Raw genomic sequence first — 15,692 nt, 5'->3', positions numbered from 1 at the left:
TGGGGTATGTCTCTATCAGTTTTGCACATCGAGAGACTGAAATTTTTTCCCATTCCTCCTTGCAAAACAGCTCGAGCTCAGTGAGGTTGGCTGGAGAGCATTTGTGAACAGCAGTTTTCAGTTCTTTCCACAGATTCTCGATTGGATTCAGGTCTGGACTTTGACTTGGCCATTCTAACACCTGGATATGTTTATTTTTGAACCATTCCATTGTAGATTTTGCTTTATGTTTTGGATCGTCTTGTTGGAAGACAAATCTCCGTCCCAGTCTCAGGTCTTTTGCAGACTCCATCAGGTTTTCTTCCAGAATGGTCCTGTATTTGGCTCCATCCATCTTCCCATCAATTTTAACCATCTTCCCTGTCCCTGCTGAGGAAAAGCAGGCCCAAACCATGATGCTGCCACCACCATGTTTGACAGTGGGCATGGTGTGTTCAGGGTGATGAGCTGTGTTGCTTTTACGCCAAACATAACGTAATAACATAATGTTGCCAAAAAGTTCAATTTTGATTTCATCTGACCAGAGCACCTTCTGCACCAGCGAAGGATGTTTGGTGTGTCTCCCAGGTGGCTTGTGGCCAACTTTAAACAACACTTTTTATGGATATCTTTAAGAAATGGCTTTCTTTTCTTTCTCTTCCATAAAGGCCAGATTTGTGCAATATACAACTGATTGTTGTCCTATGGACAGAGTCTCCCACCTCTGCAGTTCATCCAGAGTGATCATGGGCCTCTTGGCTGCATCTCTGATCAGTCTTCTCCTTGTATGAGCTGAAAGTTTAGAAGGACGGCCAGGTCTTGGTAGATTTGCAGTGGTCTGATACTCCTTCCATTTCTTTTTTTTTTTTCTCCCCAATTTCGTAGTATCCAATTGTAGTAGCTACTATCTTGTCTCATCGCTACAACTCCTGTACGGGCTCGGGAGAGACGAAGGTTGAAAGTCATGCGTCCTCCGATACACAACCAACCAAGCCGCTGCTTCTTTAACACAGCGCACATCCAACCCGGAAGCCAGCCGCACCAATGCGCCAGAGGAAACACCGTGCACCTGGCCACCTTGGCTAGCGTACACTGCGCCCAGCCCGCCACAGGAGTCGCTGGTGCGCGATGAGACAAGGACACCCCTACCGACCAAGCCCTCCCTAACCCGGGCGACGCTAGGCCAATTGTGCGTCGCCCCACGGACCTCCCGGTCGCGGCCGGTTACGACAGAGCCTGGGCGCGAACCCAGGACTCTGATGGCACAGCTGGCGCTGCAGTACAGCGCCCTTAACCACTGCGCCACCCGGGAGGCCCTACTCCTTCCATTTCAATATTATCGCTTGCACAGTGCTCCTTGGGATGTTTAAAGCTTGGGAAATCTTTTTGCATCCAAATCCGGCTTTAAACTTCTTCACAACAGTATCTCGGACCTGCCTGGTGTGTTCCTTGTTCTTCACGATGCTCTCTGCGCTTTTAACGGATCTCTGAGACTATCACAGTGCAGGTGCATTGATACGGAGACTTGATTACACACAGGTGGATTGTATTTATCATCATTAGTCATTTAGGTCAACATTGGATCATTCAGAGATCCTCACTGAACTTCTGGAGAGAGTTTGCTGCACTGAAAGTAAAGAGGCTGAATAATTTTGCACGCCCAATTTTTCAGTTTTTGATTTGTTAAAAAAGTTTGAAATATCCAATAAATGTCGTTCCACTTCATGATTGTGTCCTACTTGTTGTTGATTCTTCACAAAACAATACAGTTTTATATCTTTATGTTTGAAGCCTGAAATGTGGCAAAAGGTCGCAAACTTCAAGGGGGCCGAATACTTTCGCAAGGCACTGTATATAACACGATTTGCTAATTCATAACATATAGTACATTTTGCAAATTCGGAACATATAATACAAATTGTAATTCTTTACATATCATATGAAATGGGTGATGGATATTCACAAATTAATATACCAATACGAAACGTAACATATCATACTAAGTGGAGTGTCTTGGATTTACATCACAGAATAATTTAAAATGCTCTGGTGCCAGGTTGTTGAACAGGGTATGGTAGTAGGTGCCAGGCGTACCAGTTTGTGTAATGAACTGCTACGCTGCTGGGTTTTTCACGCTCAGCAGTTTCCTGTGTATCAAGGATGGTCCACCACCCAAAGGACCTCCATTCAACTTGACACAACTGTGGGAAGCATGGGGAGTCAACATGGGCCAGAATCCCTGTGGAACGCTTTTGACACCTTGTAGAGGCCATGCCCAGATGAATTGAGGCTGTTCTGAGGGCAAAATGGAGGGGTTTAACTCAACATTATGCTAGTGTTCCTCATTTTTGGTATACTCAGTATATACCTGCAGTAATAGTGGAATTATAGTTTTTCACAGTATTACTTAACCGCCAGTGTTGTGATTGACTGTAATATTCGCCTATTGATTGGACCAAAACAGAAAGTGAAAGGCTCAAGCGCTAATTGAGCCTTTTACTTTCGGGTTTTGGTCCACCAGCTTCAAACAGCTATAAAAACAATATATATTTTTTAGATGGTACAATGAATCCCTACACTATTCACTATTCTTGTTTTCTCACATAAACTGAAATTGAGCGAACAGTGTTGAATTTTATCAACCAGGAAATGACAGAAGGATTTCCACTAGATAACACAGCCACAATGTCAAAACAGCTTTCCCATTTTGACAACAGATGTTGCTCCAGCGGGAGAAATCAATAGGTGAAAATCACAGCCAATCACAACACGGGCAGGGAAGTAATACTGTGAAAAACTATTGTTCCACTATTAGCGACAGATATTTCACTATCCACTCCAATTTGCATACAGCCCAAACAGATCCACATATGATTCAATCTCTATTGCACTCCACAGTGCCCATTCACACATGGACAAAAATAACACCTATGTGAGAATGCTATTCATTGACTACAGCCCACGTTCAACACCATAGTGCCCTCAAAGCTCCTCACTAAGCTAAGGACCCTGGGACTAAACACCTCCCTCTGTAACTGGATCCTGGACTTCCTGACGGGCCGCCTTCAGTTGGTAAGGGTAGATAACAACACATAAGCCACGCTGATTTTCAACACGGGGGCCCCTTAGGGGTGCATGCTCAGTCCCTTCCTGTTCTCCCTGTTCACTCATAACTGCGCGGCCAGGCACGACTCCAACACCATCATTAAGTTTGCCGATGACACAAAAGTGATCACCGACAACGATGAGGCAGGCTATAGGGAGGAGGTCAGAGACCTGACCGTGTGGTGCAAGGACAACAACCTCTCTCTCAACATGATCAAGACTAAGGAGATTATTGTGGACTACAGGAAAAGGAGGACCGAGCACGCCCCCATTCTCATCGACAGGGCTGTAGTTGAGCAGGTTGAGAGCTTCAAGTTCCTTGGCGTCCACATCCACATCAAAGTAACAGTCATGAAGACTGCTGCTCTTTAATTATATGTTATTCTTATCTCTAACTTTTTTGGGGTATTTTCTTAAAATTGCGTTGTTGGTTAAGGGCTTGCAAGTAAACATTTCAACTGTTGTATTCGGTGCATGTGACGAATGCAATTTGATTTGGATTTGATATGTCCAGGCTGTCACGCCCTAATCTGTTTCACCTGTTCTTTGTGCTTGTCTCCACCCCCCTCCAGGTGTCGCCCATTTTCCCTATCATCCCCTGTGTATTTATACCTGTGTTCTCTGTCTGTTTGTTGCCAGTTCGTCTTGTTCGTTCAAGCTTACCAGCATTTTTCCTGTCAGTGCCCATCGTTTCCCAGCCTCTCTTTCATAGTCCTCCTGGTTCTTGGCCTTTGCATGTCCTGACCCTGTACCGGCCTGTCTGACCTTTCTGGCTGAGCCTGCCTGCCGTCCTGTACCTTTGCTCCACCTCTGGATAACTGAACTCTGCCTGACCCTGAGTCCGCCTGCCGCCCTGTACCTTTACCTTACCCTGGATCTTCGACCATTGCCTGCTGTGACCTGTCTTGCCTGTCCCTGTTGCTACAATAAACATTGTTACTTCGACAGTCTGCTTGAAAATAAAGGAGAGCCGCACACTCTAGAGTCTGCATCTAGGTCTTACCTTGATTCCTGATACAGGCTGTATCACAGCCCAGCGTCGTACGGGTTTGGTCGGGGTAGGCCGTCATTGTAAATAAGAATTGGTTCTTAACTGACTTGCCTAGTAAAATAAAAAATGTACACATTTTTAAAAAGTATTATGGACATTTTCTGAAATTACAGTGCGAAAATAAAATAAATATCCTACTTGTAGCACATTTAATGTTGCTTAGTGTGAACACTCAGGAGCAGGCGATGTTGACAATGACTCTTTAGACATGTTGAGCTTTTCTTTAATGTTATTTTGAATTGACTAAAACAAGCAGACAACAAGAGAATTGTGAATTGTTTTTTTTCTATGAGCCAATGGGGTAACCTAGGTAACCAAAGCTTGTTTTCCCCACAGGCGGGCAGGACCGTAACATTCTATCTAACACTGATTGGGACTATAGAGGGGCTGGAATATGTGAAAACCCACATTATTTATGTAGATTATGTGAAACCCTATTTAGATCACTGTCTCCTTGGCTCTGTTTACTGCTGAGTGTTCTGTGGTGTGTACTGGTACTGCTCAGTATGCTGTGTGTATTTGTCATGGTAGAAGTTTTCCACTTGAAGCATATTCTGTCAGTGTATGCTTTTCCCAGCAGAGGGCAGCTTGATGCTGGTTGACCATGTAGAAGCAGCACAGTGAAATGCCATGCTTTGTAACCACTTCAATAACCGCCAAAATAAATATCAGGAAATCAACTACATACACTGATAAAAACACATGTGTATGATAAAGACTGTGTCCAGAGAAGTAGGGGACTCATACATAGCCTAAACCTATAGGATGCCAGGAGCTTATAATGTGATAATAGATTATAAAATAGCCATTCCCACAAGACAACAACACATTCCGTTGTGCTTTGGAGCAATGACAGCGAATGCTGACATTACACAAAATCCACTAGTATTATCAAATGTAATATTTGTCTAACTTATTATGGACCATCTTCAAACAGTCGAGTCATGAAGCACTAAAGACGGGATCTGAGACGCCGAAGCTTCCCACCATTAGCTCTGACAAATTGAAAACTCTCGTCATTGGCAACTCCATTACCCACAGACTTAAAACAAATCATCCAGCTATCATACACTGTTTACCAGGGGGCAGGGCTACCGACGTTAAGGCTAATCTGAAGATGATGCTGGCTAAAGCTAAAACTGGCGAGTGTAGAGAGTATAGAGATATTGTTATTCACGTTTGCACCAACGACGTTAGGATGAAACAGTCAGAGATCACCAAGCGCAACATAGCTTCAGTGTGTAAATCAGCTAGAAAGATGTGTCGGCATCGAGTAATTGTCTCTGGCCCCCTCCCAGTTAGGGGGAGTGATGAGCTCTACAGCAGAGTCTCACAACTCAATCGCTGGTTGAAAACTGTTTTCTGCCCCTCCCAAAAGATAGAATTTGTAGATATTTGGCCCTCTTTCTGGGACTCACCCACAAACAGTACCAAGCCTGACCTGCTGAGGAGTGACGGACTCCATCCTAGCTGGAGGGGTGCTCTCATCTTATCTACCAACATAGATAGGGCTCTAACTCCTCTAGCTCCACAATGAAATAGGGTGCATGCCAGGCAGCAGGCTGTTAGCCAGCCTGCCAGCTTAGTGGAGTCTGCCACTAGCACAGTCAGTGTAGTCAGCTCAGCTATCCCTATTGAGACCGTTTCTGTGCCTCGACCTAGGTTGGGCAAAACTAAACATGGCGGTGTTCGCCATAGCAATCTCACTAGGATAAAGACCTCCTCCATTCCTGTCATTATTGAAAGAGATCATGATACCTCACATCTCAAAATAGGGCTACTTAAAGTTAGATCCCTTACTTCAAAGGCAATTATAGTCAATGAACTAATCAATGGTCATAATCTTGATGTGATTGGCCTGACTGAAACATGGCTTAAGGCTGATGAATTTACTGTGTTAAATGAGGCCTCACCTCCTGGCTACACTAGTGACCATATCCCCCGTGCATCCCGCAAAGGCGGAGGTGTTGCTAACATTTACCATAGCAAATTTAAATTAAAAAAAAAAGACGTTTTCGTATTTTGAGCTTCTAGTCATGAAATCTATGTAGCCTACTCAATCACGTTTTATAGCTACTGTTTACAGGCCTCCTGGGCCATATACAGCATTCCTCATTGAGTTCCCTGAATTCCTATCGGACCTTGTAGTCATAGCAGATAATATTCTAATCTTTGGTGACTTTAATATTCACACGGAAAAGTCCACAGACCCACTCCAAAAGGCTTTCGGAACCATCATCGACTCAGTGGGTTTTGTCCAACATGTCTCTGGACCTACTCACTGTCACAGTCATACTCTAGACCTAGTTTTGTCCCATGGAATAAATGTTGTGGATCTTCAAATCAAATCAAATTTATTTATATTGCCCTTCGTACATCAGCTGATATCTCAAAGTGCTGTACAGAAACACAGCCTAAAACCCCAAACAGCAAGCAATGCAGTTGTAGATGTACGGTGGCTAGGAAAAACTCCCTAGAAAGGCCTAAACCTAGGAAGAAACCTAGAGAGGAACCAGGCTATGTGGGGTGGCCAGTCCTCTTCTGGCTGTGCCGGGTGGAGATTATAACAGAACATGGCCAAGATGTTCAAATGTTCATAAATGACCAACATGGTCAAATAATAATAATCACAGGCAGAACAGTTGAAACTGGAGCAGCAGCACGGCCAGGTGGACTGGGGACAGCAAGGAGTCATGTCAGGTAGTCCTGAGGCATGGTCCTAGGGCTCAGGTCCTCCGAGAGAGAGAAAGAAAGAGAGAAAAAGAGAATTAGAGAGAGCATACTTAAATTCACACAGGACACCAGATAGGACAGGAGAAGTACTCCAGATATAATAAACTGACCCTAGCCCCCCGACACATAAACTACTGCAGCAGAATTACTGGAGGCTGAGACAGGAGGGGTCAGGAGACACTGTGGCCCCATCCGATGACACCCCCGGACAGGGCCAAAACATCTTAATGTTTTTCCTCATAATCCTGGACTATCGGACCACCATTTTATTACGTTTGCAATTGCAACAAATAATCTGCTCAGACGCCAACCAAGGAACATCAAAAGTCGTGTTATAAATTCACAGACAACACAAAGATTCCTTGATGTCCTTCCAGACTCCCTCTGTCTACCCAAGAACGTCAGAGGACAAAAATCAGTTAACCACCTAACTGAGGAACTCAATTTAACATTGCGCAATACCCTAGATGCAGTTGCACCCATAAAAACTAAAAACATTTCTCATAAGAAACTAGCTCCCTGGTATACAGAAAATACCCAAGGTCTGAAGCAAGCTTCCAGAAAATTGGACCGGAAATGGCGCCACACCAAACTGGAAGTCTTCCGGCTAGCTTGGAAAGACTGTACCGTGCAGTATCGAAGAGCCCTTACTGCTCCTATTTTTCCAACTTAATTGAGGAAAATAAGAACAATCCGAAATTCCTTTTTGATACTGTTGCAAAGCTAACTAAAAAGCAGCATTCCCCAAGAGAGGATGGCTTTCACTTCAGCAGTAATAAATTCAAGAACTTCTTTGAGGAAAAGATCATGATTATTAGAAAGCAAATGTAACGGCGTTCTTCGTTTGTAGAGAGAGAGGACCGAAATGCAGCGTGGTGATTACTCATGTTCTTTAATCAATAATAGACGATACATGAAATAACTAAATGAATAGGAAAACAACAAACGGAACGTGAAACCTAATACAGCCTATCTGGTGAACACTACACAAAGACAGGAACAATCACCCACAAACAAACAGTGAAACCCAGGCTACCTAAATATGGTTCCCAATCAGAGACAATGACGAACACCTGCCTCTGATTGAGAACCATATCAGGCCGAACATAGAACTAGACCAAAACATAGAAAAACAAACATAGACTACCCACCCAACTCACGCCCTGACCATACTAAATAAATACAAAAACAACGGAAATAGAGGTCAGAACGTGACAGTACCCCCCCCCAAAGGTGCGGACTCCGGCCGCAAAACCTTGACCTATAGGGGAGGGTCTGGGTGGGCGTCTGTCCGCGGTGGCGGCTCTGGCGCGGGACGCGGACCCCACTTTGCCATTGTCCTAGTCCGCCTTATTGTCCGCCTCCGTGGCTTACTCACCCTGCCCACCCCTCTCAATGACCCCACTGGACAGAGGGGCAGCTGCTCGGGACAGAGGGGCAGCTGCTCGGGACAGAGGGACAGCTGCTCGGGACAGAGGGACAGCTGCTCGGGACAGAGGGACAGCTGCTCGGGACAGAGGGACAGCTGCTCGGGACAGAGGGACAGCTGCTCGGGACAGAGGGACAGCTGCTCGGGACAGAGGGACAGCTGCTCGGGACAGAGGGACAGCTGCTCGGGACAGAGGGACAGCTGCTCCGGGCGGAGGGGCTCTAGCGGCCCCTGGCTGACTGGCGGCCCCTGGCTGACTGGCGGCACTGGCGGCCCCTGGTTGACTGGCGGCACTGGCGGCCCCTGGTTGACTGGCGGCACTGGCGGCCCCTGGTTGACTGGCGGCACTGGCGGCCCCTGGTTGACTGGCGGCACTGGCGGCCCCTGGCTGACGGGCGGCACTGGCGGCCCCTGGCAGACGGGCGGCACTGGCGGCGCTGGGCAGACGGGAGGCTCCGGCAGAGGCGCCGGGCAGACGGGAGGCTCCGGCAGAGGCGCCGGACAGGCGGGAGGCTCCGGCAGAGGCGCCGGACAGGCGGGAGGCTCCGGCAGAGGCGCCGGACAGGCGGGAGGCTCCGGCAGAGGCGCCGGACAGGCGGGAGGCTCCGGCAGAGGCGCCGGACAGGCGGGAGGCTCCGGCAGAGGCGCCGGACAGGCGGGAGGCTCCGGCAGAGGCGCCGGACAGGCGGGAGGCTCCGGCAGAGGCGCCGGACAGGCGGGAGGCTCCGGCAGAGGCGCCGGACAGGCGGGAGGCTCCGGCAGAGGCGCCGGACAGGCGGGAGGCTCCGGCAGAGGCGCCGGACAGGCGGGAGGCTCCGGCAGAGGCGCCGGACAGGCGGGAGGCTCCGGCAGAGGCGCCGGACAGGCGGGAGGCTCCGGCAGAGGCGCCGGACAGGCGGGAGGCTCCGGCAGAGGCGCCGGACAGGCGGGAGGCTCCGGCAGAGGCGCCGGACAAGAGGAAGGCTCTGGACGGATGGGCCGGAGAGACAGCCTGGTACGGGGAGCTGCCACCGGAGGGCTGGGGTTTGGAGGTGGTGACGGATAGACCGGGCCGTGCAGGCGCACTGGAGCTCTTGAGCACCGAGCCTGCCCAACCTTACCCGGTTGAATGGTCCCGGTCGCCCTGCCAGTGCGGCGAGGTGGAATAGCCCGCACTGGGCTATGCAGGCGAACCGGGGACACCGTGCGCAAGGCTGGTGCCATGTAAGCCGGCCCAAGGAGACGCACTGGAGACCAGATGCGTAGAGCCGGCTTCATGGCACTTGGCTCGATGCCCACTCTAGCCCGGCCGATACGCAGAGCTGGAATGTACCGCACCGGGCTGTGCACCCGCACTGGGGACACCGTGCGCTCCACAGCATAACACGGTGCCTGCCCGGTCTCTCTAGCCCCCCGGTAACCACAGGGAGTTTGCGCAGGTCTCCTACCTGGCGTAGCCATACTCCCTGTTAGCCCCCCCCCAAGAAATTTTTGGGGCTGACTCCCGGGCTTCCATCCACGACGCCGCGCTGCCTCCTCATACCAGCGCCTCTCCGCTTTCGCCGCCTCCCGTTCTTCCTTGGGGCGGCGATATTCTCCTGGCTGAGCCCAAGGTCCTTTACCGTCTAATTCGTCCTCCCAACTAGTATACTCCATGCCATTGCTGTCCATAACGTCCTCCCTTCGCTGCTGCCTGTTAACACGCTGCTCGGTCCGGGTGTGGTGGGTGATTCTGTAACGGCGTTCTTCGTTTGTAGAGAGAGAGGACCGAAATGCAGCGTGGTGATTACTCATGTTCTTTAATCAATAATAGACGATACATGAAATAACTAAATGAATAGGAAAACAACAAACGGAACGTGAAACCTAATACAGCCTATCTGGTGAACACTACACAAAGACAGGAACAATCACCCACAAACAAACAGTGAAACCCAGGCTACCTAAATATGGTTCCCAATCAGAGACAATGACGAACACCTGCCTCTGATTGAGAACCATATCAGGCCGAACATAGAACTAGACCAAAACATAGAAAAACAAACATAGACTACCCACCCAACTCACGCCCTGACCATACTAAATAAATACAAAAACAACGGAAATAGAGGTCAGAACGTGACAGCAAATTACGGACTCCTCTTTAAATCTGTGTATTCCTTCAAAGCTCAGTTGTCCTGAGTCTGAACAACACTGCCAGGACCTAGGATCAAGAGAGACACTCAAGTGTTTTAGTACTATATCTCTTGACACAATGATGAAAGTAATCATGGCCTCTAAACCTTCAAGCTGCATACTGGACCCTATTCCAACTAAACTACTGAAAGAGCTGCTTCCTGTGCTTGGCCCTCCTATGTTGAACATAATAAACGGCTCTCTATCCACCAGATGGGTGCCAAACTCACTAAAAGTGGCAGTAATAAAGCCTCGCTTGAAAAAGCCAAACCTTGACCCAGAAAATATAAATACGAAATGCTTCAGTCTGGTTTTAGACCCCATCATAGCACTGAGTCTGCACTTGTGAAGGTGGTAAATGACCTTTTAATGGCATCAGACCGAGGCTCTGCATCTGTCCTTGTGCTCCTAGACCTTAGCGCTGCTTTTGATACCATCGATCACCACATTCTTTTGGAGAGATTGGAAACCCAAATTGGTCTACACAGACAAGTTCTGGCCTGGTTTAGATCTTATCTGTCGGAAAGATATCAGTTTGTCTCTGTGAATGGTTTGTCCTCTGAGAAATCAACTGTAAATTTCGGTGTTCCACAAGGTTCCGTTTTAGGACCACTATTGTTTTCACTATAGTTTTTACCTCTTGGGGATGTCATTCGAAAACATAATGTTAACTTTCACTGCTATGCGGATGACACACAGCTGTACATTTCAATGAAACATGGTGAAGCCCCAAAATTGCCCTCGCTAGAAGCCTGTGTTTCAGACATAAGGAAGTGGATGGCTGCAAACTTTCTACTTTTAAACTCGGACAAAACAGAGATGCTTGTTCTAGGTCCCAAGAAACAAAGAGATCTTCTGTTGAATCTGACAATTAATCTTAATGGTTGTACAGTCGTCTCAAATTAAACTGTGAAGGACCTCGGCGTTACTCTGGACCCTGATCTCTCTTTTGATGAACATATCAAGACTGTTTCAAGGACAGCTTTTTTCCATCTAGGTAACATTGCAAAAATCAGAAACTTTCTGTCTATAAATGATGCAGAACAATTTAATCCATGCTTTTGTTACTTCTAGGTTAGACTACTGCAATGCTCTACTTTCCGGCTACCCGGATAAAGCACTAAATAAACTTCAGTTAGTGCTAATTACGGCTGCTAGAATCCTGACTAGAACCAAAATATCTGATCATATTACTCCAGTGCTAGCCTACACTGGTGTCTTGTCAAGGCAAGGGCTGATTTCAAGGTTTTACTGCTAACCTACAAAGCATTACATGGGCTTGCTCCTACCCATCTCTCTGATTTGGTCCTGCCGTACATACCTACACGTACGCTACGGTCACAAGACGCAGGCCTCCTAATTGTCCCTAGAATTTCTAAGCCAACAGCTGGAGGCAGGGCTTTCTCCTATAGAGCTCCATTTTTATGGAATGGTTTGCCTACCAAGGTGAGAGACGTAACTTGGTCTCAACCTTTAAGTCTTTACTGAAGACTCATCTCTTCAGTGGGTCATATGATTGAGTGTAGTGTGGCCCAGGAGTGTGAAGGTGAACGGAATGGCTCTGGAACAACGAACCGCCCTTGCTGTCTCTGCCTGGCCGGTTTCCCTCTTTCCACTGGGATTCTCTGCCTCTAACCCTATTACAGGGGCTGAGTCACTGGCTTACTGGTGCTCTTTCATGCTGTCCCTAGGAGGGGTGCGTCACTTGAGTGGGTTGAGTCACTGATGTGATCTTCCTGTCTGGGTTGGCGCCCCCCCTTGGGTAGTGCCGTGGTGGAGATCTTTGTGGGCTATACTCGGCCTTGTCTCAGGATGGTAAGTTGGTAGTTGAAGATATCCCTCTAGTGGTGTGGGGGCTGTGCTTTGGCAAAGTGGGTGGGGTTATATCCTTCCTGTTTGGCCCTGTCTATGTGTCGGGGGACTAGGGTCAGTTTGTTATATCTGGAGTACTTCTCCTGTCCTATCCGGTGTCCTGTGTGAATTTAAGTATGCTCTCTCTAATTCTCTCTTTCTTTCTCTCTCTCGGAGGACCTGAGCCCTAGGACCATGCCTCAGGACTACCTGACATGATGACTCCTTGCTGTCCCCAGTCCACCTGGCCGTGCTGCTGCTCCAGTTTCAACTGTTCTGCCTGTGATTATTATTATTTGACCATGCTGGTCATTTATGAACATTTGAACATCTTGGCCATGTTCTGTTACAATCTCTACCCGGCACTGCCAGAAGAGGACTGGCCACCCCACATAGCCTGGTTCCTCTCTAGGTTTCTTCCTAGGTTTTGGCCTTTCTAGGGAGTTTTTCCTAGCCACCGTGCTTCTACATGCATTGCTTGCTGTTTGGGGTTTTAGGCTGTGTTTCTGTACAGCACTTTGAGATATCAGCTGATGTACGAAGGGCTATATAAATACATTTGATTTGATTTGATATTGATTTGACTTTGCCAAGAGGCCCTGTGGAGATTCCGAAAGAATATGTAAGTGAAGAAGAATACTACTGTCACTCAAGAGGGTTCTGTGCAGTCATGGAAGTGGTGGACTCATAAGAGCAGAAAATGTGTCTGTGCCTGAAGTGAACCGTTGCTGCTTAATGTAGTGTGTTTCATATAATATGCATTGTGCACAAAGTATTCAACTCTGAGCACAGCAATTGGAGGTTACTAACACCCACTGTTGTAAAATGTATAGATCCAGAACAATGATAGGCAATCTGCTGTTTAGAACTCTTTTCATTTCAATGTGTCCTAAGCCTAATATGTCCTACTGGGAAATCCAAGTAATAAGTTATCACCATAGACTACAATCTCAATAATACAGCGACTAGATCAGGATCTAATCAGTGCTATAAAGTCACTGTAAATGTGACAGATTCCACCCCATACTGAGGAGACATATTACAGTAAAGTGTCTTGAAGAAACCCTTGTCATCCTTTTTCAACCTAAAGTGACCTGTATTAATTATCTGGCAGTTAACATTGTTTCAGCAGTCTAACCTATCAGTGTTCCCATCGCAGGGGTCAGTTCAGGGTCAGTCATTAAAAGCCTGGGTGTCTCTCCTCCACTAGTGGCTCATCTCACGGGTCAAATGTCATTTTACCAGATCCTGGCTGTATCTAAAAACATACAGTTGTTCAGTAAATAAATTCCTCACCTCCCTCTCAAATCTTATCCAAGAGCAGCCAAGGTTCCTCCCTCAGACCTCCTCCAATGAGCTTTGAGAGGGAGGCAAGGAATTGAGGGATGAAGCAAGGATTTCACAGCTAGTAATGTTTTCAGACAGTCCCACCAGACTCAAATCAAATCAAATCAAATGTTATTTGTCACATACACATGGTTAGTTGATGTTAATGTGAGTGTAGTGAAATGCTTGTGCGAGACCCTGGGTCGAGATCCAGGGTCTCGAGCTTGATGACGAGTTTGGAGGGTACTATGACGTTAAATGCTGAGCTGTAGTCGATGAACAGCATTCTCACATAGGTATTCCTCTTGTCCAGATGGGTTAGGGCAGTGTGCAGTGTGGTTGCGATTGCGTCGTCTGTGGACCTATTGGGGCGGTAAGCAAATTGGAGTGGGTCTAGGGTGTCAGGTAGGGTGGAGGTGATATGGTCCTTGACTAGTCTCTCAAAGCACTTCATGATGACGGAAGTGAATGGGATCTGAATGGGATCCCCTGCTCCCCACTGGTCAGTCAAAAAGGTAAAATGGATAGAGGTCAGTTCCCATTGGCAAGGGAACCACTGTATTAATGAGACCATTGAGAGAAATGTGAGTGAGGTATTACTCAAAGGATATGTTATTACCAGGATAAATACCAGCAGGAGAGTAAATTATGTGAATTAAAGTGGCATGGCTGAAAGTAGAATTGGGTAAACGTAACGCAAATGATCCAGTGCCTCGCTCGCTTTCTGACTTATTATTGTGCATTGTGCTTAAATATGTTTTATTAAAAACCCTGGGAGTGAGAGAGGATATTATATATAATGTGTTAGTCTTCAGATGCTCACTACAGTAGAGGTTGACCAGCATGGCTCCCAAAGAGGCTAATGTATTAATGAATTACTCAGAGTGCGACCCAAATAGCACCCTACTCCCAATGTAGTGCATTACTTTTGACCAGAGCCCTATAGGTCCTGGTCAAAGGAAGTCCACTAAATAGGGAATAGGGTGCCATTTGGAATGCAGTTGAATGGGAAATGGACAATGGAGCCTTGTTGGGCCTCAAGAACAGTGATGATGTCATTGTTTCCCAGGATCCTTCACTGCAATAACTTCGGGCTCAGAGTTGAGTTAGGAGCGATTGGATTTGGGAAAGAGAAGCTTCTCATTCAAGAGTCACAGAAATTGCTTCTTGGCTATGTTCAAAGTCCAGTTGTTGGCTGCCACAGGTCAATATCTTGTTCCAAGTGTCTGAAAGAATGCTCTTCTACAAAAATACCACACTGGAACCATGTGCTCTACTCATGATTGCAAATGCAGTGCCACTGCCAACATACCATTCTGATTTTGATCTGGTCTTTTACTGTGATTTTTGACCTGATTTTTAATGCTGTCTTTTTAATGCCCTTCATTGCGTGACTGCTTATTTTGGATGATGTTACAACTAATATCCTAACAGGAGTCATAGCCTTACTTGGAATCAGATATGACATGCAGTAATAGAATTTTAGTAAACTCTTCATATCATTCGTAGATACCATGAAACCTTCAGGCAATACAACATCTGTTGAACATGTCTTTTGACATTTGACCCTGTGCACAAGGTTTTGAGAATCAGCAGTACTCAAAAACAGAACGCCTCATGACACAGAATGGTAACAGTTAAAAGTCATCTTCTTCCACTGACTTAGTGGTAAGTCTAATCTTCAAACTGTCTTTGAAATGAAGGCTATGTGAGTCATGCAGAGTTATTGCTGAGTAATATTTTCCACTGGAGAAACATGAAAACCTATTATCTTTCATCATTCAGACAGCTGTGTCAAAACATAGCATTCAGTGTCATTGACCTTTATTTACAACTGTCAACATTGTTGTTAAAAACATCAGCCACGTTGAGGTTAGTGATATTATTAGGCCTACATCAGATAACAAAAAAAGCCCTCGTCTGTTATGAGGGACATATTCTGAATTGTGGTCTATAAAGCAGCCTTTCCAGGTCACCAGTGTCTGTGTGCTAACGAGGATGTGCCTCTTTCAATCTCATCATTTTGAAATCTGTCTTGTATCAGCAACACTGCTAAATATCTTT

Source organism: Oncorhynchus mykiss, chromosome 7 (genome assembly GCF_057628025.1).
Source record: "Oncorhynchus mykiss isolate SJ-2025 chromosome 7, ASM5762802v1, whole genome shotgun sequence".
In the NCBI taxonomy this organism is placed as follows: Eukaryota; Metazoa; Chordata; class Actinopteri; order Salmoniformes; family Salmonidae; genus Oncorhynchus; species Oncorhynchus mykiss.
This window is presented reverse-complemented; position numbering follows the sequence as displayed.